This window comes from Hyperolius riggenbachi, chromosome 5 (assembly GCF_040937935.1).
Source record: "Hyperolius riggenbachi isolate aHypRig1 chromosome 5, aHypRig1.pri, whole genome shotgun sequence".
Classification (NCBI taxonomy): Eukaryota; Metazoa; Chordata; class Amphibia; order Anura; family Hyperoliidae; genus Hyperolius; species Hyperolius riggenbachi.
In genome coordinates, this window is record NC_090650.1 from 101,876,318 (window position 1) to 101,900,474 (window position 24,157).

At 46.1% G+C, this 24,157-nt stretch overlaps 1 protein-coding gene across 4 annotated transcripts in view; it reads left to right on the forward strand.

Moving 5' to 3' along the window:
* Positions 1-24,157, forward strand: part of CREB5 (cAMP responsive element binding protein 5) — an 839,414-nt gene that overhangs the window by 181,367 nt on the left and 633,890 nt on the right. The window contains exon 1 of one of the 4 annotated variants that reach the window (XM_068236070.1): positions 18,031-18,048. The exons of the other annotated variants lie outside the window; for them this stretch is intronic. The gene's annotated coding sequence lies outside the window, so the exon portion shown is untranslated. Of the gene's footprint in view, positions 1-18,030; positions 18,049-24,157 lie in introns of those variants that run through there. 4 annotated transcript variants of the gene reach the window in all.

A 24,157-nucleotide genomic window follows, 5' to 3' on the forward strand; every position in this document is an offset into this window, starting at 1 on the left:
TCATTGTATAGCACTGGGTTATATACTAGCAGTACATAAATACAGGGAATGAATATAACCATGAGAAACAGTTACAGAAGTAACATTATTACAGGAGGGATAAGAGTCATATCCAGTGGTGTAGGGATCACCGTAGCAGCTGCTATGGGTCCCATAGCCATGAGGGGCCCTGTGTGAGTAGCCAGCAATGTGCAATATTATGCAAGATATTTCCTTGCTACCGTGGCATGGCTAAGAAGCTGTGGGCCCCAGTGCAAGTTTTACATGGGGGCCCCCAAGTGCTATATACAGAACAACTTAGACGGCATACCAAAACCAATCAAGGACAACCACAGTATCAGCGGTGCAAAAGGGGGATGGGGAACAGTTTGTTAATGATTATTATCATTCAAAGCATCTATAGAAGTGATTATTATCAGTACAGGACCAATAAAGAGCTAATACTGTGGTTGCGAGAGGGGCCCCTTTGGCCCAAGGGCCCTGATGCGATCGCTACCTCTGCACCCCCTATTGCTACGCCACTGCCTTGCTATTATTACTTATTAAACCCATGCACACTTTACCACATCTTTGCACATATAAGGGCGCGATTCCACTTGAGCGGCGCGCGTCTGCGAGATGCGAGCTGGCTCTTCTGGGTCTGCGGGCGAAACAGACGAATCCCATCAGCCGTGCCATGCATGGCTATGGGATCCGCAGCCTCCCGCGCCGATTCGGATGGAAAAGCCAGACGAATCGCTAGCGGTAGCGATACGCCCGGCGTTACCATTGCACCCTATGGCAGAGTTTCCCCACACTATTCGCCTGCGGGGAAACTGCGGATTTGCTGCGGTTTCCGCTAAAGTCAAGGGGCTGCTTGAGAGTCAAGAGTTTTTCCCCATCTTTGCCTTCCCTGCTTAAAAGAACCACACAGCTTTCTGCTTTTTCCTTGCATACTGCACATGTTGCTAATTCTATACAAATATGAAATCACATTGAGATGGAAAAATAAAAAAAAAAAGTCTGCAATGTCACCCAGTCAAGTTTAGTAATTTAATAATTATTAGGTTTAAGCTACAGTACAAGGAATCTAGCAATAATATCGTAAGTAGTAGACAGTGTAGCACTGTCTATCCCCCGCTATAGGACAGCATTGGATGAAGTAGGAAATTTGGGCACAAAGGCGCCGCAGAGCTATGGGCACCACCACAGGCATCCATAGAAATTGCAACTAAAAGGGGAAATTTGGGCACCGCAGGCGACCGATAAAATAGCCTACTATTTTCTCGAGCCTGTCTGGGTGCCTAAATTTCCCTGTTTTTCTGCAATTTCCATGTGCACCTGTGGTGGCTGATATTTTTTTTTCCGCCGGTGGAGGTATCAGAGCAACTTGCATAGTGATTGCAGGTGCAGGGGCGTAGCAATAGGGGTTGCAGAGGTTGCGACCGCATCGGGGCCCTTGGGCCAGAGGGGCCCTGAAGGGCCGTCCCTCAACTGCAGTATTAGCTCTCTATTGGTCCTGTGCTCATAAAAATCACTTCTATAGATACTTTGAATTGTGGTAATCATTAACAAACTGTTCCCCATCCCCTTCTTGCACCTCTGACACTGTAGTTGTCATTGGCAGATTTTGGTGTGCCGTATCAATTGTTATGTATAGAGTGCTTGGGGGCCCATGTAAAACTTGCATCGGGGCCCACAGCTCCTTAGCTACGCCACTGCAGGTGCCTTCTATTGATTGATTACCCCTAGCTTAAGGGGGAAGTTCTTTGGCAGCAGACGTGTGTAAATCCAGCCCTACTTGTCTATAGTTTCATAGAGCCTAGACAGCACATCCAGAACAACTCATAATCCGGAAGCAGAAGGGATATGAGCCAGCAGCCATATTGGATTTTACCTGGAGCAATAATGGATAAAAAACACTCAAAAAGGCACACCAGAGCATCGAAATTATCAGTTAAAGCATTTATTCTTTACAAGCTATCGACTGATATGTTTATTTTGTGTGAAAAATTCATCTCTGGTTCCCTTTAAGGTTAGGAATTGTGGAGAGGGGTCATTTAGGTACTGCCAGGAGGGGTTAAAGGGGAACTTCAGCCTAAACAAACATACTGTCATCAAGTTACATTAGTTATGTTAATTAGAATAGATAGGTAATATAATCTCTTACCTACCCTGTTTTAAAAGAACAGGCAAATGTTTGTGATTCATGGGGGCTGCCATCTTTGTCATGGGGGCAGCCATCTTTTTGGTTGAAAGGTGACAAGGAGCAGGAGACACAGTTCCAACTATCCTGTGTCCTGATTACCCCTCCCAGCTGCACACGCTAGACTTCAAATGTCAAATTCAAAATGTAAAAAAAAAAAATTGCACCAAAACAGCAGAACGAGAACAACAAAATCAGAAATCCCATCATGCTTTGCAGAGCATCAGGGGGAAAAAGCCCGGGCAGTTTTCTGCTGTGCAGCTAAAAATGAGGCTTGTATAAGAGAAACAAAGTTCTGATGCTGTGAAACTGTTAGGGCTCGTTTCCACTAGTGCGGCGTGCGTCTCGTAGACGCACGCCGGCACTGAGCGGGTGGGCGGGATCGCAGGCGATTCCCATCAGCCGTGCCATGCACGGCTATGGGAATCGCAGCCTCCGCCGCGAATTCTGTGGGGGTTTCCGGCCGAATCGCTACTGCAAGCGATTCGGCCGGCGGCGCCGTTGTCCCCTATGGCAGAGTTTCCCCGCGCGATTTGCCTGCGGGGAAACTCTGCGGATTCGCGGCCGTTTCCGCGAGAGTGGAAACGGGCCCTAAAAGAAACACACAGCCTTTTCAGTGCTACTGAGTCGATTTTTAGTCCGGAGGTTCACTTTAAGGTTAAGCACTACCAGAGGGCACCACCAGGAGGAGGGGGAGGGGGGTTAAGGTTAGGCATCAGTAAAAGTAGGATTCTGTGTGAAAGTAGGGTTAGGTCATAGTAAAATATTTGTAAAGATTACTGATATTTTTCTATCATATTTAAAGTGATTGTCCAAGCTAGTGAAAGAAAAAAGATCCACTTACCTGGGGCTTCCTCCAGCCCGTGGTCCCTCCGACGTCATCAGGGTAGTGCGCAGTACCGGTTTGATGACGTCGGAGGGACCACATGACCCGTGCAGTGGAGCGCAGAAGAAGCCGACCTGGCGAGGTCGGCTGCACCAGCGGAGAAGACCGGGAGCCATCGGAGCTGCGACGAGGGCACAGGACGGCTGCAATGGGCTCGAGGAAGCCCCAGGTAAGTGGATCTTTTTTTTTTTCCACTAGCTGGGACAATTCCTTTAAGTAGTAGAATATCAGTAAATTTACCAATATTCTCCTGCACTCATTGTTGGAAAGCAGGATAGATAGCAGAGGACCTCTGCTATCAATTCTTGTGTAGCTCAATGTCATTTCAATAGCACAATCACGTGACTTCACAGCACACATAACTAAACAGGGGGCTAAGTGTGCTCAGCTTTAGGCCCGGTTCACATTTGCGGTTTTTACCAAAACGAACCAGATGTCCGGATCCGTTCCGTCCGGATCCGTTCCGGATGCATCCGGTTGCAATCCGGATCCGGTCCGTTTGCATCCGGATTTTCATCCGTTACGGATCCGGTTGCTATCCGGATCCGTTTTTTAAAGAGATAACAGACTATATAAATTCCTGGGGTCTGGGAGGTCTGCAGAAGCCCTGAAGTCATTGTTGGAAATAGCCTGATGTGTGGAGACCACCCCCCGTGTCCCTGCCATGTGTGCCTATCCCCCCACCCATGGCCCTGCCACAGGTGGCACACGCCACCCGTGGCAGGGCCACAGCTGGCAAGGGCCACGTGAGACACACGTGGCAGAGGTGACACACATCAATAGCAAAAGTGGAATACATCACAATCAAACAAAACACAAATGAAAAGCCACAAGCCCCCCAAACAACACTTGTAGTCAACATACCCTGTGCCGTTTTGTCTTTGCGGGGCAGGTCGTCAAACCCCTCGATGTAGGACTTGGCTATCTGCTCCCACAGTCTTTTGCACAGCCTGACATTGCTGTGGTCTTGGTTAGGGATGCTCATTCGGATTCCGCGGAAATGCAATTTCCGAAATTCCGATCGGAAATTGCATTTCCGCATCGAAATCCGGAAATCGGTAATGCAAGTGCCGTAGGCGGATTTCTGCCGGAAATCGCGGAAATTTCCGCCGGAAATCGCGGAAATTCCACCCGACTTTAACATCGATTTTCTCAAAAACTATAAGGTCTTTTTGAAAACTTTTTTTTGCATCGTGTTCACAAGATTCGGTTTAATAAACGCTGAAAATTTGGTGTTTCTAGGACTTAAGGGGGATTTTCTATTAACCGCTAAAGTAGGCAGATTTTTACTGTAATGTAAAATGCAGAAAATCTGCATCTGCCTATTTTCTGCATTTTACATTACAGTAAAAATCTGCCGACTTTAGCAGTTAATAGCAAAGCCCCCGTAAGTCCTAGAAACACCAAATTTTCAGGGTTTATTAAACAGAACCTTCTGAGCAAGATGCAAAAAAAAGTTTTCAAAAAGACCTTATAGTTTTTGAGAAAATCGATGTTAAAGTTGGGCGGAATTTCCGCGATTTCCGGCGGAAATTCCGCCTTGGAATGCGGAAATTGGTAGCGGAAAGCGGAATCGGTAATCGGTACATGACGGAATGCGGAATTACCGCGGAATCGGAATTTGGCATTCCGACCATCCCTAGTCTTGGTGCCCCTTGTCCCACAGGGCAGGTAGCTGCTGCACCTGTAGTATCAGGTCCTCAGCTGTGAAAGTCCTGACCTCTTCTTGTGACATGGTCCCAAATAGAACTCACTGCTGCTCCACTCTTCAAATGCTGGGCCCATGTGTCACCATCCAAAATGGCCGCTATCACCATAGAAAACGCTACGGAAGTGGGGTACATAGGCCGGATTTTATAGCCAGTGTGTTGTGTCATTTCAGTTTCTCATTGGTTTCTGCTGTGCGGATGGTGTAGTCAGGATCCGGTCTGGGTGCGGCGGCCGGATGAAGCGTACGGCAAAAATAGAGCAGGTTGGAAAAATCCGGACCGTAGCCCAGAGTCCGAATCCGGTCAGGATCTGGTCAGTGAGGAACGGACGAGTGTGTACGGATCCATAGTTACATTGGATCGCCGAACATCCGTTCCGTTTGTACAGTATACGGTCCGGGTCCGGTCCGGAAAATCCTGATGGCGAACGCCAATGTGAACCAGGCCTTAGTGCTGGCCACAAGGAGTTAGAATGTCTGAATTGAGAAAATGGGCAGGGTCAGCTTTGTGCACAGGTACTGGTTCCTGCCCCCTCTGAGTGCCTCCCTGAATATGTCCTGTAGGTCATGATGGGATAGGGAGAGGCGTTTGAACAGATGCCTGTTCAGTACAACTGTCATCTCAACAAGAAACTGAGCAAGATGAACCAGCCAGGCATTTGAAATGTACTGATTGCACAAAGCACAAACATTCAATACACAGTTCTGACCTCTGCCAATGATGCAAATTATCATATACACAAAAAAAAAAAAAGAGGCTGAACTGGGACTTTAAAGAGATTACTAGGCTCCATGGTGTGCTAACAATGTATATGTATGAGGATTCAGATATGGATCCCTCAATCAAATTCTACACGGACCTTGACTGAAGCCAACCTTGGATGAAAATCTACCTTGTGTGCAGATATCCCATAAAGTTGCCTAACCCCCTTGGCCGTATGAATCTTTCCGGATTTTAGGGTTTAAAAGCGGTGCAATTTTTTTGCAGGCTTTAAGACCCTAAAATTGGGGAAAAAACCTGCTACTAGAGAGATCTGCAGCAGCCCAGCACTGACTCACCTCTCTGGGATCCAGCACTGCAGTTCTCCCGCCGTCCTCCAGATGGTGCTGTAATCCTGTAGTGAGTTCACCCTCTGTCATCATGACGACTCCCTCAAAGCTAGCAGATTTTCCTGTACTGCGGATGCGCAGAAAGCTGCCATGCACAAGGATGCTATGAACAGCCTCACGGCCAGCCAGCTTTGCTGGCTGCAGGGTCGGCGCTACCATAGAGGCAAAGGGGTAAATTGCCCCCGGGCCTCAAAGCCTGTAGGGCCCCCCAAAGGTGCCCCTCCTCTCCTCCAGGTATGGGGACCCATGTCAGTGGGGATACTGTGTGTTTACTCTGTATAGCAAAAGGAGAAGGTGATTAATGGGAACCCCAAAAATCCTTTTTTAGGTACAATTGATGTACACCTGATGATATTGTGTGATGGGAGGGGGAGAATTGGATCAGACTTGGCAGCCAGCTCAGGGGCCATGGGGATGATTAGGTTGGGGGGGCTTAGGGGGCCCCTGAAGTTACTTTTGCCTCAGGGCCTTATTGTAGCTAGAACCAGCCCTGGCTGGCTGGAGGGTCATGGACAAACGGTGTGGGCACAGGATGACTGCAGGGGGCTGCAAGAAGCCCCAGGCAAGTTTAACTGTTTTTATTTTTGTTTTTTCAGACTTAAAGGAGTCATCAGGCAATATACAGAAAATAAGTGCTACTTACCGGGGGCTTCCTCCAGCCCCAAGCTCATAGCATGTTCCTCGCCGCAGCTCTGCAGTCAGCCGTTTGCCGCAGCTCCGTCCCGGTCCCCGGCGATGACGTCAAGGCGACCTCCAGGTCGGCCTGTACTGCGTCTGTGCGAGCGGTGCTGTCAATCACCGCCAAGCGGGCCGGATCGGACTGCGCAAGGGGGGGGGGAAATCTTACATGTCTGATGTCTTCTTGCTCCGTCCCTCGGCGCCTCCCACGATGCGGTCCAGTGACTCCAAACACTTCCTCCTTCTGGGTTGAAGGAGGAAGTGTTGGGAGTCACGTGATGCGCATGGACTGCATCGTGGGAGGCGCCGAGGGACAGAGCAAGAAGATGTCAGACAGGTAAGATTGACCCCCCCCCCGTACAGGTTTACTGGGAGATATCTGGATAGAACTATCCGGGTATCTCCCAAATTCGGATTTGAGAAAGCCTGGCGGTAGGATTCTTTCTGTATTTTAGGTTCTAAAAGTGTTTTTTTTCACCCTTTCAGACCCTAAAACCTGGTTTGCCCTCCATCCTCCGGGTGGCGCTGTAACCCTATAGTGAGATTGCCGGCTGTCATCACGACAACAGACGGTGATCTTACCAGGGAGAATGAGAGTATGCCGCTGGGTCAAAGGGTACAGGTGCCCACAGGATACAGATGAGCTTGGGGGTGCACATTACACTTGGGGCAGAAACGGGCCAGGGGCCATCTGGAGATGAAAAGCTGCTATTGCTGCACACCCGACTGGAAATCAACTGAAAATTAAAATTGATCACTAGCAGATTCAATCATTATAATCAAAACTGCCACACATCAATGCTGCAAATCAAGTACAGTATAATCTTGTTATAGTAAACTCTGATATAGTAAACATTCGGGTATAGTAAACGTCCAAGTCTCAGCTAAGCACCATTATAAGTATATGGGAGTAGCGCCTATTATAGTAAACTCTGATATAATAGAACTTTTATTTATAGTAAACCTGTTTTTGGGCCCTTGCAGTATTCTGTATCCGACTATAGTGGAAAGTGGGTGGGGTGAATGCGTAATACATCAGTCAGACTCAGAGGTGTAGCTAAGCTTTTCAGCTTCCGGGGACAAAGACAGTTTTTGCGCCCCACTCTGGACAAATTGGGCATGGCCATGCATCAGAATATGGGTGTGGTCATGGGTGGGGCCAAATGTACAAATGCTGTTTAGATAGCCAGATGTGCCCCCCTTTCCCCGTTTAGATGGCTAAATGTGCTCTCTTTTAGATAACCAGATGTGCCTTCCATCCCCATGTTTAGATAGCCACATGTACCCCCTATAGTTAGCCAGGTGTGCCCCCCTTGTTCTGCTGCTGTTAGCACTTCTGCACTCCTCTGCAGAGGGAGGGAGAGAAGCAGGGGCACCAGCCAATGAGCTACCTCTCACTCACTTGGGGGGTGCAGTGGCCATGCTTTGTGCCCACTTACAGTGCTGCACCTGAGGACATTTGTCCCCCCTTGCCCACCCATAGCTACGCCTCTGGTCAGACATGAGCCGAGGGTGGTCTGACAGTTTGGTCTGCAAAGCCACAGTATCATCCCCGATGCACAGAAATGTGAACAGAGGAGCACACCATCAGTACTGTACCTGCGGTAACTGGTGAGACCTATGCTTCCTGTGCAAACTGTTGCATGATTATTGCATGGAAATACCTACATGTTGAGCACTGTGCATTTTGATCTAGCTTAAAGTGTACCAGAGATGAGAGCTGCTAAAAGGTTTATGCATACTGGGGGCTTCCTCCAGCCCCCTCCGCGCAGATTGCTCCCTCACTGCGGTCTAAAGCCTTCTAGATTGTCTGGTATCAGCCCCGTTCTTTACGGCCAGTCGAGCATACTGCACATGCACAACCTGGCCGTGTGCACCCACCCCCATTCTGTGCCCGTGCAGTACAACTGCGCAAGCACAGAACGCTCCCACCCTTGGGAGCGAGACAGGTAGTGTGCTTGTCAGCACTGCACCTGCTGACCCCAGAGAACGGGGCTGATACTGGACGATCTAGGAGGCTTTAGACTGCAGCAAGGGAACGATCTGCGTGGAGGAGGCTGGAGGAAGCCCCAGGTATTGTTATATTGAGCACTTCCGGCGCACTTCCCCGCAGGTAATATAAAAGTACCCTTAATCATTGTCTGTGCTGGCTTGCTGAAGCATTAAAAAAAGAAAAAATTATTCCCAATGAATCACTTAAGGACCACGGTGTTAAACCTTCTAGTGACCAGGCCATATTTTACTAATTGGGCCACTGCAGCTTTAAGGCCTAGCTGCAGGGCCGCACAGCTCAGCACACAAGTGAACCCCCCCCCCCCCCCCCCCTTTTCTCCCCACCAACAGAGCTTCCTGTTGTTGGGGTCTGATCGCTCCCCAGTTGTTTGTTTTGTTTTTTTACAAATATGTGAGCTTTTTTTAAACCCCCCCAGCCAATAGGCTTCAGCCGATGACAGCGCATCACAATTTAGCCTCCCAGGGGGCTGTACTGGGGACACGGCTGTCCCCAGTACAGCGCTGCCTTAGATTGCAGCGCTGTACTTAGTTATTCGATGGCAGTTTCGTCTAACTGTCTCGGAGCAGCTGGAAGACTGAAGGCGGAGCAAGCTTAGCCTTTATTCTTTATAAATTTTTAGATACTTCTTGAAAAAGATTTATAAAAATATGCTGGCCAGCCTCTGCCATTCGCTAAGTGCTTTTGAAAATAAAGAAAACCCTTAGAACCCCCAATGAGGAGATGGGCTAGTCCGAAACCTGTTGGTTCTGTCAGATTTCTACTACTTACTGTAAGTAACAGCAACATAGGAGAAAAGTAATTTATGGCTCATTTTACTCTGACTAGCTGCACGCACAGCGTCCACTCGCCGAAACACTGGAGGAGGTAAGTCCCGCGCCCACTGATGCCGCCGCCAGCCACCGCCGCAATCTTTATGGAGGGGAGAGCCAGGTAGAGGAGCCCCAAGGTGAGGGAAGGGGGGGAAACGTTCGCCCTTCCCCGCTGCTCAGCCCAATGCTCCTCTCTGCTGCGCTGCTCCCCTCCAGCTGGGGGGACACCTACACATCTGGCTACATATACTGGGGCCACTATACACCTGGCTAAATATACTGGGGCTACTATATACCTGGCTACATATACTGGGGCCACTATACACCTGGCTACATATACTGGGGACACCTATACACCTGGCTACATATACTGGGGACATATACACCTGGCTACATATACTGGGGACATATACACCTGGCTACATATACTGAGGCCTCTATACAACTGGCTACATATACTGGGGACATATACACCTGGCTACATATACTTGGGGACATATACACCTGGCTACATATACTAGGGCCACTATACACCTGGCTGCATATACTGGGGCCACTATACACCTAGCTAAATATACTGGGGACACCTATACACCTGGCTACATATACTGGGGCCATTATACATCTGGCTACATCTACTGAGGACATATACACCTGGCTACATATACTGGGGCCACTATACACCTGGCTACATATACTGGGGCCACTATACACCTAGCTAAATATACTGGGGACACCTATACACCTGGCTACATATACTGGGGCCACTATACACCTGGCTACATATACTGGGGCCACTATACACCTGGCTACATATACTGGGGCCACTATACACCTAGCTAAATATACTGGGGACACCTATACACCTGGCTACATATACTGAGGCCACTATACACCTGGCTACATATACTGGGGCCATTATACACCTGGCTACATATACTGGGGACACCTATACACCTGGCTACATATACTGGGGACATATACACCTGGCTATACTGGGGACACCTGAACACCTTGTTACATATACTGGGGACACCTGGCTATACTGGGGACACCTATAGACCTGGCTACCTATTCTGGGGACATCTATACACTTGGCCACCTATTCTGGGGACATCTATACACTTGGCCACCTATTCTGGGAATATCTATACACCTGACCATCTATTCTAAGGACATCTATACATCTGGCTACCTATTCTGGTGACATCTCTACATCTGGCCACCTATTCTGGGGACAACTATACACATGGCTACTTATACTGGGACACCTATAGACCTGGCTAGCTATACTGGGGGTACCTATTTTGGGAGAACTGCTGTCAGATCTGTATTTTTAGGGAACCGCTGATGCCAGATTACGTGTATTTTGGGGAACCGCTGAAAGATTGTGTATGTTGGGGGACCACTGCTGCAAGATTACATGTATTTTGGGTGATCCACTGCCAGGTTTCACGTATTTTGGGGAACTGCTTCCAGATTATGTGTATGTTGGGGGAACTGCTGCTCCCAGATTGTCTATTTAGGGGGAACCACTGCCATATTGTCTGTATTTTGGAGGAACCTGTGCCAGATTATATGTATTTTTGGTGAAATGCTGTCAGATTACATCTACTTTTTGGGGATACACTACGACAGAGCTCAAACTTCCCCTGGCAGACCTTTTATACCACTGCTAAGGTCATGTATATTTGGCCCCACCCATGACCACGCCCACACTATGCTTAGCCACGCCCATTTTGGGCGCCAGAGGTTTTTGGGGTGAGTCCACTCACTTCTTTTTCTAGGACTAGACCCCTGCTCGATAGAATCAGAATTTGGCGTCAGGGGCGTTCCTAGGGTCCTTGGAGATCAGTGGCACCTGGGGGCACTAGGCGGGGGCTATGTGTGGTGCGCGCAGCGCGCTGCGGCAAAAATGGGCGTGGGCATGCAGTGAGTGGGCGTGGCCATGGGTGGGGCCAATCGTACATTAGATTAGGCGAACTTTTTGGAGGCCCAAACTGCAACCCACAAGTCACTTATCTATCGCAAAGTGGCAACAGCAATTTAAACTAAATACTATACAAACGTTTTAACACATACATGAACATTATGGAAAATCCAAGTTGAAAAACTGAAAAGATAAACAATTTCATCCATCCTACTCCTGAAAAAATATATTCATTTTTTTAGAACCTCCCAGTTTTATTTTCTGTTTTAAAAAGCTAAAAAAGTAGGTTTAATGCTATTGTCTCATATGATGATGATTCATTTTTTTTCCATAGTCTCGCAGTTAGCAATCATGTGACCCTCAACAAGACAAATTCAGCAATCATGAGGCCCCTATCAAGACAAATTCAGAAATCATGAGGCCCCCAACAAGACAAATTCAGCAATCATGAGGCCCCCAACAAGACAAAGTCAGCAAGCGTGAGGCCCCCAACAAGACAAATTCAGCAATCATGAGGCCCCCAACAAAACATGAGGCACCCAACAAGACAAATTCAGCAATCTGGAGGCCCTCAACAAGACAAATTTAGCAATCATGAGGCACATAAATAGACAGCATTTCACATAAATAGGCAGAATGCCCCCTTAATATGGTAGACACCTCTCACCTGGCTTCTGAATTCTCCTCTACTGGCTGCTGTACCTGGCAATACTGTTTTTGGCTGGATTGGGGATGATGTGTGAGCTGAAAGGCCTGGCAGTGATGCTGTGGCCTGGCTGGCGGTGATGCTGTGGCCGATGTTGTGGCTGGGTTGGCTGGCAGTGATGCTGGGCTGTGCTTGGCTGGTTGAATTAAATGCTGGCCTGACTGGTGGTGATGCTGTGGCCTTTTTGGTAGTGTTTCTGGGCTGGTTGTGATGCTGGGCTGGCTGGCCTGGATAGTTTAGGTAGCGACAGGTGCCCCCTAGTTAAGGTAGCGCCAGGAGTACCCCAGTTTAGGTAGTGACAGGAGCCCCCCAGTTCAGTTAGTGACAGGAGCCCCCCAGTGTAGGCAGTGACAGGCACCCCCCAGTTAGGTAGTGACAGGGACCCCCCAGTTAGGTAGTGAGTGACAGCAGGTACCCCCAGTTAGGTAGTGAGTGACAGCAGGGACCCCCAGTTGGGTAGTGAGTGACAGCAGGGACCCCCAGTTGGGTAGTGAGTGACAGCAGGGACCCCCGTTAGGTAGTGAGTGACAGCAGGGCCCCCCGTTAGGTAGTGAGTGACAGCAGGGCCCCCCGTTAGGTAGTGAGTGACAGCAGGGACCCCAGTTAAATAGTGAGTGACAGCAGGGACCCCCAGTTAAATAGTGAGTGACAGCAGGGACCCCCAGTTAAATAGTGAGTGACAGCAGGGACCCCCAGTTAAATAGTGAATGACAGCAGGGATCCCCAGTTAAATAGTGAGTGACAGCAGGGACCCCCGTTAGGTAGTGAGTGACAGCAGGGACCCCCGTTTAGATAGTGAGTGACAGCAGGGACCCCCGTTTAGATAGTGAGTGACAGCAGGGACCCCCGTTTAGATAGTGAGTGACAGCAGGGACCCCCGTTAGGTAGTGAGTGACAGCAGGGCCCCCAGTTAGGTAGTGAGTGACAGCAGGGACCCCAGTTAAATAGTGAGTGACAGCAGGGACCCCCAGTTAAATAGTGAGTGACAGCAGGGACCCCCAGTTAAATAGTGAGTGACAGCAGGGACCCCCAGTTAAATAGTGAGTGACAGCAGGGACCCCCGTTAGGTAGTGAGTGACAGCAGGGACCCCGTTTAGATAGTGAGTGACAGCAGGGACCCCCGTTTAGATAGTGAGTGACAGCAGGGACCCCCGTTAGGTAGTGAGTGACAGCAGGGACCCCCGTTTAGATAGTGACAGCAGGGACCCCCGTTTAGATAGTGAGTGACAGCAGGGAACCCAGTTAGATAGTGAGTGACAGCAGGGACCCCCAGTTAAATAGTGAGTGACAGCAGGGACCCCCAGTTAAATAGTGACAGCAGGGACCCCCAGTTAAATAGTGAGTGACAGCAGGGACCTCCGTTAGGTAGTGAGTGACAGCAGGGACCCCCGTTTAGATAGTGACAGCAGGGACCCCCGTTTAGATAGTGAGTGACAGCAGGGACCCCCGTTAGGTAGTGACAGCAGGGACCCCCGTTAGGTAGTGAGTGACAGCAGGGACCCACGTTAGGTAGTGAGTGACAGCAGGGACCCCCGTTAGGTAGTGAGTGAGTGACAGGGACCCCGTTAGGTAGTGAGTGACAGCAGGGACCCCCGTTTAGATAGTGACAGCAGGGACCCCCGTTTAGATAGTGAGTGACAGCAGGGAACCCAGTTAGATAGTGAGTGACAGCAGGGACCCCCAGTTAAATAGTGAGTGACAGCAGGGACCCCCAGTTAAATAGTGACAGCAGGGACCCCCAGTTAAATAGTGAGTGACAGCAGGGACCTCCGTTAGGTAGTGAGTGACAGCAGGGACCCCCGTTTAGATAGTGAGTGACAGCAGGGACCCCCGTTTAGATAGTGAGTGACAGCAGGGACCCCCGTTAGGTAGTGACAGCAGGGACCCCCGTTAGGTAGTGAGTGACAGCAGGGACCCACGTTAGGTAGTGAGTGACAGCAGGGACCCCCGTTAGGTAGTGAGTGAGTGACAGGGACCCCGTTAGGTAGTGAGTGGCAGGCGCGCTCCCCACCCCACCTACCTTGCCGCTTCAGACCTCAGGATCAGCGGGCGACCCGACCAGATACAGCGGGCGCCGGAAACAAATATGCGGAAGTGATGTCCGCTAGGTCCTAGCGCCCGCTCTATCTGGTCGCCCGGCGCTGATCGAGGTCTGAATGGCAGCACAGCGGGGACAGCAGGGCAGAGCGGGGCAGCGGCGGCTGGGAGATCCGTGGCACCCCAGGACAGATTGGGGGCACGTGCCCCTCCAAAATAGGGCTAGCGACGTCCCTGTTTGGCGTAAAAAGAATGAGAACATGGATCCATTATGCCTTTACCACTGTGCAGGCTGGTGATGGTGGTATAATGGCGTGGGGGATGTTTTCTTGGTACACTTTAGGCCCCTTAGTGCCAATTAGGCATAGTTTATACGGGCTACCTGAGCATTGTTTCTGACCATGTCCATCCCTTCATGACCACCATGTACCCATTCTCTGATGTCTACTTCCAGCAGGATAATGCACCATGTCACACAGCTCGAATAATTTCAAATTGTTTTCTTGAACATGACAATGAGTTCACTGTACTAAAATGGCCACCACAGTCACCAGATCTCAACCCAATAGAGCATCTTTAGGATGTGATGAAATGGGAGCTTCGTGCCACAAATCTCCATCAACTGCAAGATGCTATCCTATCAATACGGGCCAACGTTACTAAAGAATGCGTTCAGCAGCTTTTTGAATCAATGCCACGTAGAATTAAAGTGAACCTAAAGCCACAGGAAAAAAAATGAGATGAACTCACCTGGGGCTTCCCTCAGCCCCCTGCAGCCGATCGGTGCCCTCGCCGTGCCTCTGCGATGCTTCTGCACCCGCCGGCGAACACTTCCGGTTTGGCCGTCACCGCCCGACAGGCATGGGAACGCGAGTGATTGTTCGTGTTCCCAGCCTGTATATCGCCCCCTATGCTGCTATTGCGGCCTCCTGGCGATCGGCTGCAGGGGGCTGAGGGAAGCCCCAGGTGAGTCTATCTCATTTTTTTCCGTGGCTTTAGGTTCACTTTAAGGCAGTTCTGAAGGCGAAAGGGGGTCAAACACTGTATTAGTATGGTGTTCCAAATAATCCTTTAGGTGAGTGTAGTATAAACGACCCCAAGACTGAAAAAATACACCTTTATTTCCAAATAAGATATTGTTACCTACATTGTACTAGGGACATAACTTATATAATTACACATTGTAATAACTTGGACAAAAGAGCAAATAAAATGTATGGGTTTTATCCACACAACGTCACAGCGCTTTGAGTCCCCAGGGAGAAAAACAAAGCCTAATTTTTGGCGAAAAAAAAGTATATAGATCATTTTGATGTGATAAGTAGTGAATAAGTTATTGGTGAATGAAAGAGAGGTGCCCTGAAAGGTGAAAATTGCTCTGGTCCACAAGGGAAACACAACCTGTAGTGGTCAACATTGCGGCCGCCTCCTCTTTTAGCACAGGTGCAGCTCACGCTGGCGCACTACGGCCACGAACCTTCCTGAAGAGGAGAGTGGCCCCAATATCATTACAAGCCCTTGGCCTTGTCGGTAAATTTCAGAGGGTCTGTGCTTGAGAACAGTGGGGGAAGCCGCTACATGATCCAGAGGCTTTCCTCTTCTCAGGTGAGTATGCGTACGTACAAAAAGGGCGCCTGGACAAAAAGGGCGCGGGGTGTAAACTCTAAATAATAATTAATCATTAATAGGGTTTATAAATATAGTGTGCTATATTTCGTTTACAAATAATGTTTAACAAAATTATAAATCATTAAATAATGTTTATGAAATCGGAAATTGTGAAAACGTTAATCTTCCCTGTTTCAAAAGTTAAACTTATAATTACGTTTATAAAAAAACCAATAATATATGTTTAATTGTTATAATTGTATATTATTGTGAATAACCGTCATTTATGGTTTGTTCTTATAATAAAATCTGAAAATATTGTTTATAAAGATGATATAAATATAACTACGTTCGTAATAAGTGTTGTAATACATTAGTAATTATTACTAAAATTTTACTAAAACTATACCTAAGCCTACTCTTACACAGAACCCTACCTGTACCTATCCCTAACCCCTAGACTCCCCTGTTGGTGCCTAAACCTAAGACCCCCCTATTGGTGCCTAAACCTAAGACCCCCCTGTTGGTGCCTAAACCTAAGACCCCCCTGTTGGTGCCTAAACCTAAGACCCCCCCTGTTGGTGCCTAAGTAACCCTCCCTGTACCTACCCCTAACCCCTAGACCCCCCTCTTGGTGCCTAAACCTAAGACCCCCCTGTTGGTGCCTAAACCTAAGACCCCCCTGTTAATGCCTAAACCTAAGACCCCCCTGTTGGTGCCTAAACCTAAGACCCCCCTGTTGGTGCCTAAACCTAAGACCCCCCCTGTTGTTGCCTAAGTACCCCTCCCTGTACCTACCCCTAACCCCTAGACCCCCCTATTGGTGCCTAAACCTAAGACCCCCCTGTTGGTGCCTAAACCTAAGACCCCCCTTTATTATGTGGATAATAATGTTTTACTAATTGTGGATTCAAAAAATATTTTGCAATTTACGTTACGTACTGATCGCTTTATTTTGTGAATAATAATGTTTTACAAACAGTAAGGGATAAAACTTTAAATAATGTTTTAATTATTTAAATAAGATAAATATGTTTAGTATTTTCATAAACGTTATTCGGCACGGGTGCATTTTATAAACGTAAATCACCACAAGTTCAGTTATAAATCATTAAACATCGCCGGGCGCCGTTTGTAAACTTTATTTAGCTCCTGGCGCCGTTTATAAACTTTATTTAGCTCCGGCGCCCTTTTTTCCTACTCGGCGCCCATTAAACGCTATTTATTATGGGAGTGAATGGCGGCGCCCTTTTTGTCCACTAGCGGCATGCGCCCTTTTTTCCCAGCTCCGGTGAGTATATCTTTTTACACCAGAGGTTTGCCTTGGGTATAATCTAGAATAGATCATTACACAAAATAAAAAAAACTATAAATGCACTATGAATAATGAGATGCTGCAGTGCACCGCTAACATGAATGGCATGTCCCTTTTGATACAAGTTATGCTGCACTTTGAGCCTGGCTAAAACTCGGAGCTGAGAAAGTTTCCCTCCGAGCTGCAGCGAGTCAGTCAGAGGCCAGTCTGTGCATTGCTAGCTGTGGCATTGTATTGTTTGCAGAGGAGCATCAGCCGGGTTTCGTCACACGCTACAAGTGGCTCTCGCAGGCGCTCGGGTGAAGCTTATGCTCCGGAGCGGTGTCACTATTCACCGCAACAGGATGACTACAGAGGAAGGAGCTGAACACGGGGCAGCGAGGGGGGCGGCAACACCAGCCCCGGACTCCCAGCACAGGCCGCCCTCCAGCCCCGGACTCCCAGCGCCCTGCCGCCGTCACAGACAGCACCCAAGCCGCCCTCCAGCCCCGCTGTCATACATAGCGCTCCAGGCTGCCGCATCCAGCAGCTGAGTTACAGCTGAGCTCCAGCAGCCTCCGGGGGCGTGTCTCCCGCCCCCCGGCCACACCTCTTTCCCTCAGCAGACTGCTATGATTTAGAAGTTCAGGAATCCCACGTGACGTCACCAAGGGGTGATGTAATGCTTCTCTAAATAGAAAGTATTGTAATCTTCCCTCAGTCCAACGTGGTTCCTTTGTAGTACATGGCACTGTGTCTTTAAAACTGCCTGTGTGTGTGTGTGATGCAGGGGGAAAGTCACTCCCCACTCCAGAAAGAAGCGGATAGTCTTTAAGCAGTCTGTGAAGAGTTAGCTGCTCCAAGTGTTTGCCCTGTACATGCTGCAGCCAAATAAAGTTAGGACTCTTCTATTAACACTTCCCATCTCTATCACTGCTTCAAGCCAGAGATCTGTGGAGCTCAGCAACTTTATCTGTTATTTTTCTCCTACTTTTTCATTTGTTTTTCCTAAAGTTTCCAAAACCCAAACAAGCTTCAGCATTCTGATAGTATAATTTACTCATCCATTTCTACACTTGTTGGGTAAGTTAAAAAAAACAACGTATTTTATTCTTCATTATGTGTTCATTGCCTCTTGGCTCTTTTAGTCTGTGTAGTTGTCAGTTGTTTATTTTTTTTAAGAATCATGCTGTTCAGAAGTTAGAGCTCAGAGCTATGAATCATTCAGCCATGAGCATGTGTATTTTACTGTAATGAATAATGATGGATGATGTCACTGATCCTATGGAATGTTACAATAATGATCATCAAGAATAACATCCCTAAGGTATAGATCAGCAGTGAAGCTGCTAGGATTATTTCATTTATTAAACTTTTATAAGTTATGCCGTCATAGCAGTAAGCGATCTTTGGTCGCCATTAGAAGTAATTAAAAGTTAACTATCTAGTCTTATTTTGCTGTCTGTGAACTGGAATTAGTGGGGTCCGAACCGGAACTTTGCTCTAGGCTACTTAGATGTGACTTATGAATAAATCATACGACAACTTGATTGATCAAAGTGTCAGGTAATTCATTATTAGCTTTCAGAATCTGATGTGTTCTGGTTTAGACTTTATTCATTCTGGTTCTCAAAGCGCAAATAATTCACATAAAGTTGAATTTTAAGCTCATATCTAGTCACCATGCCTTTTTCAGGTCACCCATTAGTACCAATGAGTGTTGGTATTCCACAGTACAATATATTTTCTATTAATAAGAAGTGTGGATTGGACAGCAGTGGAGTAGCTGTCATAAAATGTTGCTGTTACGAGTTTACACAGTGACCGTTTAGTGGCAAGGGGAAGAGTTAACGATCTACATCTGCGCTAGGGAGGTGTGTTTTGTGTACTACTTGTTCTTATTCATTTTATGACCTGTATGCACTGACAGCAACCTAAGAAGAATGACAAAAAGGCATATTTTACTATCATCTGTTACTTAACCTGCAGAAAGTACAGGTCTGGCATAGGGTTTTTTTATGTGTACCCTGCTGATCATTTTAATGTGTTCCCTGCTGATCACATGAAAGGGCACAGGCCAACAGTAAGTCAATGCTATGCAGGTGCCATCTCCGAGCATAGCTGATACTACGTTCCACTGCTAGCCCCATCGCCAATAAAGCACAAAACATTATTATAGTCAGATAACCCCTCTATTGTTCAAGTGGCATCAACAGTGCTACAGCCCGGAAGATCAGTCCACAAAACACTGGCAATGAGGCCACAACTTCATACAGTCACATATATGTCTTCAGTTAGTCCATTTATGTGTGGTTTAGAACTAATTGCTCAACATGTGGTACTTGTATCTCCTGAGGTACTGTTGTGATCAGGGGGTACTAGCACTTTTCACTGCTAATTCATAGTAAAGTTTAAGAAAAAGAAAAGATGAGTCGCATATAAACATACCCAAATAAGTGTTGTAAGTTGATTTAAAGCGTTATGGAACGTTTAATTAAAATATAATTCAAAGTTTAATGAACATTTATGGCGTACTCCTAAAAAAATATATGTTTGAAGGGATAATTGAGATGGTGGTACCCACAAATACGGTATGTCATCATATTTTATAATGGCATATATGCCGGATAAAGTTGACAAATGCTAGTATTGAACAGTGCTTGCCAACTTTATCAAACCATATACCAACTTTAACAGCACTGATCTCTTTGTACGAGTCACTGTTTCCCGAAAACTACCTGGCATGTGTGAACTTATTGCAAGTGCACTGCTGTACTTAATACCATCGTGCTTCAAAACTTTATATGTGAGTTCCAGGCAAGCATTATTATGGGTTTTTTTTGTTGTTTTTTTTAAACTAAAAATATATGTTTCATACATGTTGTTTGTTTTAACTGTATACTGATCCTTTTACTTTAACCAGCCAAATGCCCCCATGGACCAGAAATGCCTCCTAGGGTATCCGTACCACTGAGTTTGAATCTACGGTTGATTAAATGTATAATATTTAAGGACGTCATTTTGACAGCTGAGCATATAATCATATAATGGTGCTGTAATATTCTAAAATGCTGCTGTTAAAACAAAAACAAACTTTGCTTCATAAAATAGTTCAGTCAGTTACACAGGTGCAACTTTTCCAATTCAGTCCTAAATGCTGTACTGGTTTCAATAAATCACTGGTTTGTTTTTTGGCCTCCAGGCAAATTAACGTAATGATGTTTGCCCTTATGCTGTATGTATTTTTTAATTTGATAAGCCCCTCTCTCTCCGTTCTCCCACTCAGCATTAGCCGATGACGAGCATCGCTGCCTGCGTTGGAGTGTGCTCTGTGCGTATTTGGTTGTTAGGTGTCAGTATTTGTATGTTTTGCTCTCAGACATGGCTGGGAATAATGCTGGACAGAAGGCCATTACATCATTCTGCAGCCTAGTAAGAGGGTATGATTAACAGCCTGAGATACTGAAGGGTTCAGGGGTTAGAAATGCTGACAGTGCAGTCTGCCTCTCAGAAAAACACTGTCTAAACATACCGTACATCTTTTTTGTGTGTGTGCTGCTAATTGTTTGAATGCACTGTGAAGTTTTGTTTTGGTGGGAAATTTGATTTAAAGATGTCCCAGGTCTACGTTACTCAGAGACTATATTGGAGGTAGCCATGCAAACAGTGAAATCAAATGATTCTCTTTGGCAACATAATTGATTGAGCGCAAAAGTGGTAACTGACAGATGTATTTATTTATTTATTTTCGTCTAATTTTAGGCCGTGCTAATTAGGATCTGACAGTCAGAGATAGGAATCAGCTCTTTTCATGCGTCCTGGTGGCAGATACTACCTTTATGTGCCACTTAACTCTAGACAGTTTCCCTGGACCTTACCTTTACCTTGTGACCCTAAGCAAAGGTTAAACGACAAGAGGTCCTTCATTACGCTGAAAAATGATGTTGCTGAGCCCTTGATCATCTTATTACATCTCCACCCACTGAAGGACATGAATGGAGCAGAAAGCGTTAGAAGAAAAGGGGGGTACCCTAAGGTCTGGAGGGTCACTAGGATAGAAGGGAGATCAAAACCAGGGCTGACGTTTGGGGCATTAACGAGGCATAACTGAAGGAGAACACGATTGTACCAGAGGCTAGTTGGACTCGACAGATTGATTCAGACAGGAAAGGTGAGGCTTACTTCTCAGGACTAAACTTTTCTGAAGACCTTAAGCCTAAGCCTCAACAGGCAGATAAAGGGCAGTTGGTCAGCTTGATAGTATACAGTTAACCAAGGGCGACATTATTCTGTGCCCGCGTGTGTAATATATATATATATATATATATATATATATATATATATATATATATATATATATATAAAATCATGTTCGTATACGCGCATACACCATACAAAAACGTATATATTTTTTTTGCAAGGTTCTAGCCTTCATTATATCTGATTCTCTGTATTTGTGCAGCCGTTGCAGCTAGACATTTGGACATTAGGTCATTTGAATTTTTAAAATGATTAACTGTAGTCTCTGGGAAAGCGAAACGTTACATAAAGTTGATTGACACGTCGAGGCTCTGGCCGACTAGAGTTACCAAAATGTTTTAATTTGTCCTCCTGCTCTGTACGTATTGCTCTGCTCCTGCCAGAGAGTGATCATTTCCTAATTCAGTTTACAGTATAAATACGCTCAATGTGTTTTTATGGATTCGAGAGAGCCCTACGGAGTAAAGTCACATTTGCTGGAGTCTCAGGGAGGAAAATGAAGCAATGAGTTAGTTGTGACCATGCAGTGTAAAATGTTAGTGTCGTTATAATGGCATTGGCGGGACTTTGAGATAAGTTGGGTTACGGAGTTTACACACGCATCGAATAGGAAAAAGAGAGTAATGTAAAGTGTGGTAACCAATAGCAACCAGTCTATGAGGAACATCACCTTTTTATTTCACTTTTTTTTTGTAAAGGCCAGCATATGACGCAGTGTTTTATATTAAATGAGGGGTGTCAATTACAAACTCAAGGTGAGCAAAAATATAACTTAGAAGGACTTTCATATTTATTGTGCTATTCTTTCTTAAATATGCCTGTTAAAATCAATGCAAGCTCACAACAGTGGCAAAACAATAGCGAGAGCACTGATTTGGTGTTTTCTAAACTTAAAGGGTGGCTCTGCTTTTAAGGTGCCAATTAACAGTACTATATTTTTCTCAGATGCGATTATTCAATCAGATTTGCGGGATCGTAAGTAATAGGAAGGTCATTATTGATTTTTCCTATAAATTCCAGGGCACATTCTCCCTTGTTGCTTCACTTGTTTTAGAAGCAATTGTAATATCCAACATTCCAATCGACAAAATACTGTATTCCAATCGACCATAGCTGTCAGTTTTCTCCACATACCGCGTGGTTTTACAATTGTAAAAATCTGATCAATTAATCGCATTTGAGGAAAACATTATACTGGTAATGGACATCTTTGTAAACAATTCTGGCATTTTAGATACTAATAGTAATGAGCTTTGTAGATAGTATTAATGACCTGTTTTTCTGCAAGACGTTGGCATTTTTTTCTGTAATAATTGAGAAAGATTGTTTACTTTTTGATTGTTTCCACGTGACAGCTGCAGAACAGTATTGTGGGTAGTCCATGTAAAGTTTTAGATGAAGTCCGTAAACTTCTGTACATTTGTCATCGTGATATCAAGGTACATTTCCAGTAAGCCAAGACGGATACTTCCAGAGTTCTGTAATGAAACAAATTAGAAATATGTTTTACAAGGATTATTTTTTTATTGTCGTGCTATAAAGTATCAACTGTGTCACAAAGGTGCGCTTGCATTATGGAACTGTAAAAACATACAGGCAAGGTGCGCAGGATCTGCAGACGCTGGCAGAAAGGCATAAAACATTACGTATAATCGCTCGGCAATTATATTTATTTAATACTTCCCATAGTTGTTAAAAACCTGAGCACTCTAGTAGAACGTGAGAATTGTTATTTAGCTGGACAAAAGTGTTTGGCTGAGGACTGGGGATTAAAAGTTTTATGATAAACGTTGCAAGGACGCACATCAGAGGACTAATGGCCATTTAAAGGAGTGGTTCTTAACCTTTTTGGCCCAAAGAGAGAGAGTGGCTATTAGTTTTAGGACCTACTGTTCTGTCTTTGTTCCTGTTTTATGCAAAAGCAATCTGGTAATGTGGTAATACTAGTAGTTCATTTCGGAATATATTATTTTTGTAGGAAGTGTGGCAGCTTTGAGTTCTAGACCCGTTTGTCACAAAACCTTGGCCTGTAGTAAGGATGAGAATAGTATAACTATGGATTGTGGAAACAGTGCTTGCAAAATGCACAGTGCAGTTACCCATGATAGCCACACGTTTTAGGCCTTTTTCTACTGGCTGTGTTTTGATCCAACATTTGGACCCCACCTGATTTGCAGATTGCAAGAGCACCACGATTAACATAATAATCCTGGAACCCTATTTCCAACTGTGGGATTCAGTTTCCCCTGAAAGCAGTGTCTGCTGCATTTTTTATGTATTTACATTTGGGTAAAGTCAAAGACCACGTTCACAGTGGCCCTTGCATTGCATTCCTTGTGACAGCAGGGACACAATGGATCAGGACAGGGACACTGCACATCATGCTCACGTTGCGTCGAGGACAGTGAAGCATACAGTCAATGAAAAGTATGCCTCACTTCTACTGTTAATGTGCGCGTTTACAGGCAGGGTACTGCATTATTAGCGTTGCCATAATGCAACCCTTCACACTCCAGTGATTCTCCCAACTGTGAACTTCGGCATAGGTGGTGCATTGCAGTACGGTAAGTCGCATTACAAAGCGGCTGTTACACCACACTACTGTGAAAGTGCCCCAAGGAAAACGCAATGTAATTTTCTTGGGATCCCCTGTTTTTTTTTTTTTCTCACTGTTACAAATTGTGAATGCAATGGGCAAGGAAACCCACCTAAACGTGCAATTTTAATTGGAAAAGAATCCAGTTTTCTAACTTCTGTAAATTGATGTTTGTCATCTAGCATGGACATGATTGTTCTTTCTACAGACTTAGCTTTCGTAACATCTAATTTCTGTAACTGGGAACGTTGTGATGTAGGACTTGCCCTGACACTTAAAGGGGAACTTTAACCAAGGATTGAACTTCATCCCAATCCTTAGCTGCTACCTCCTTTC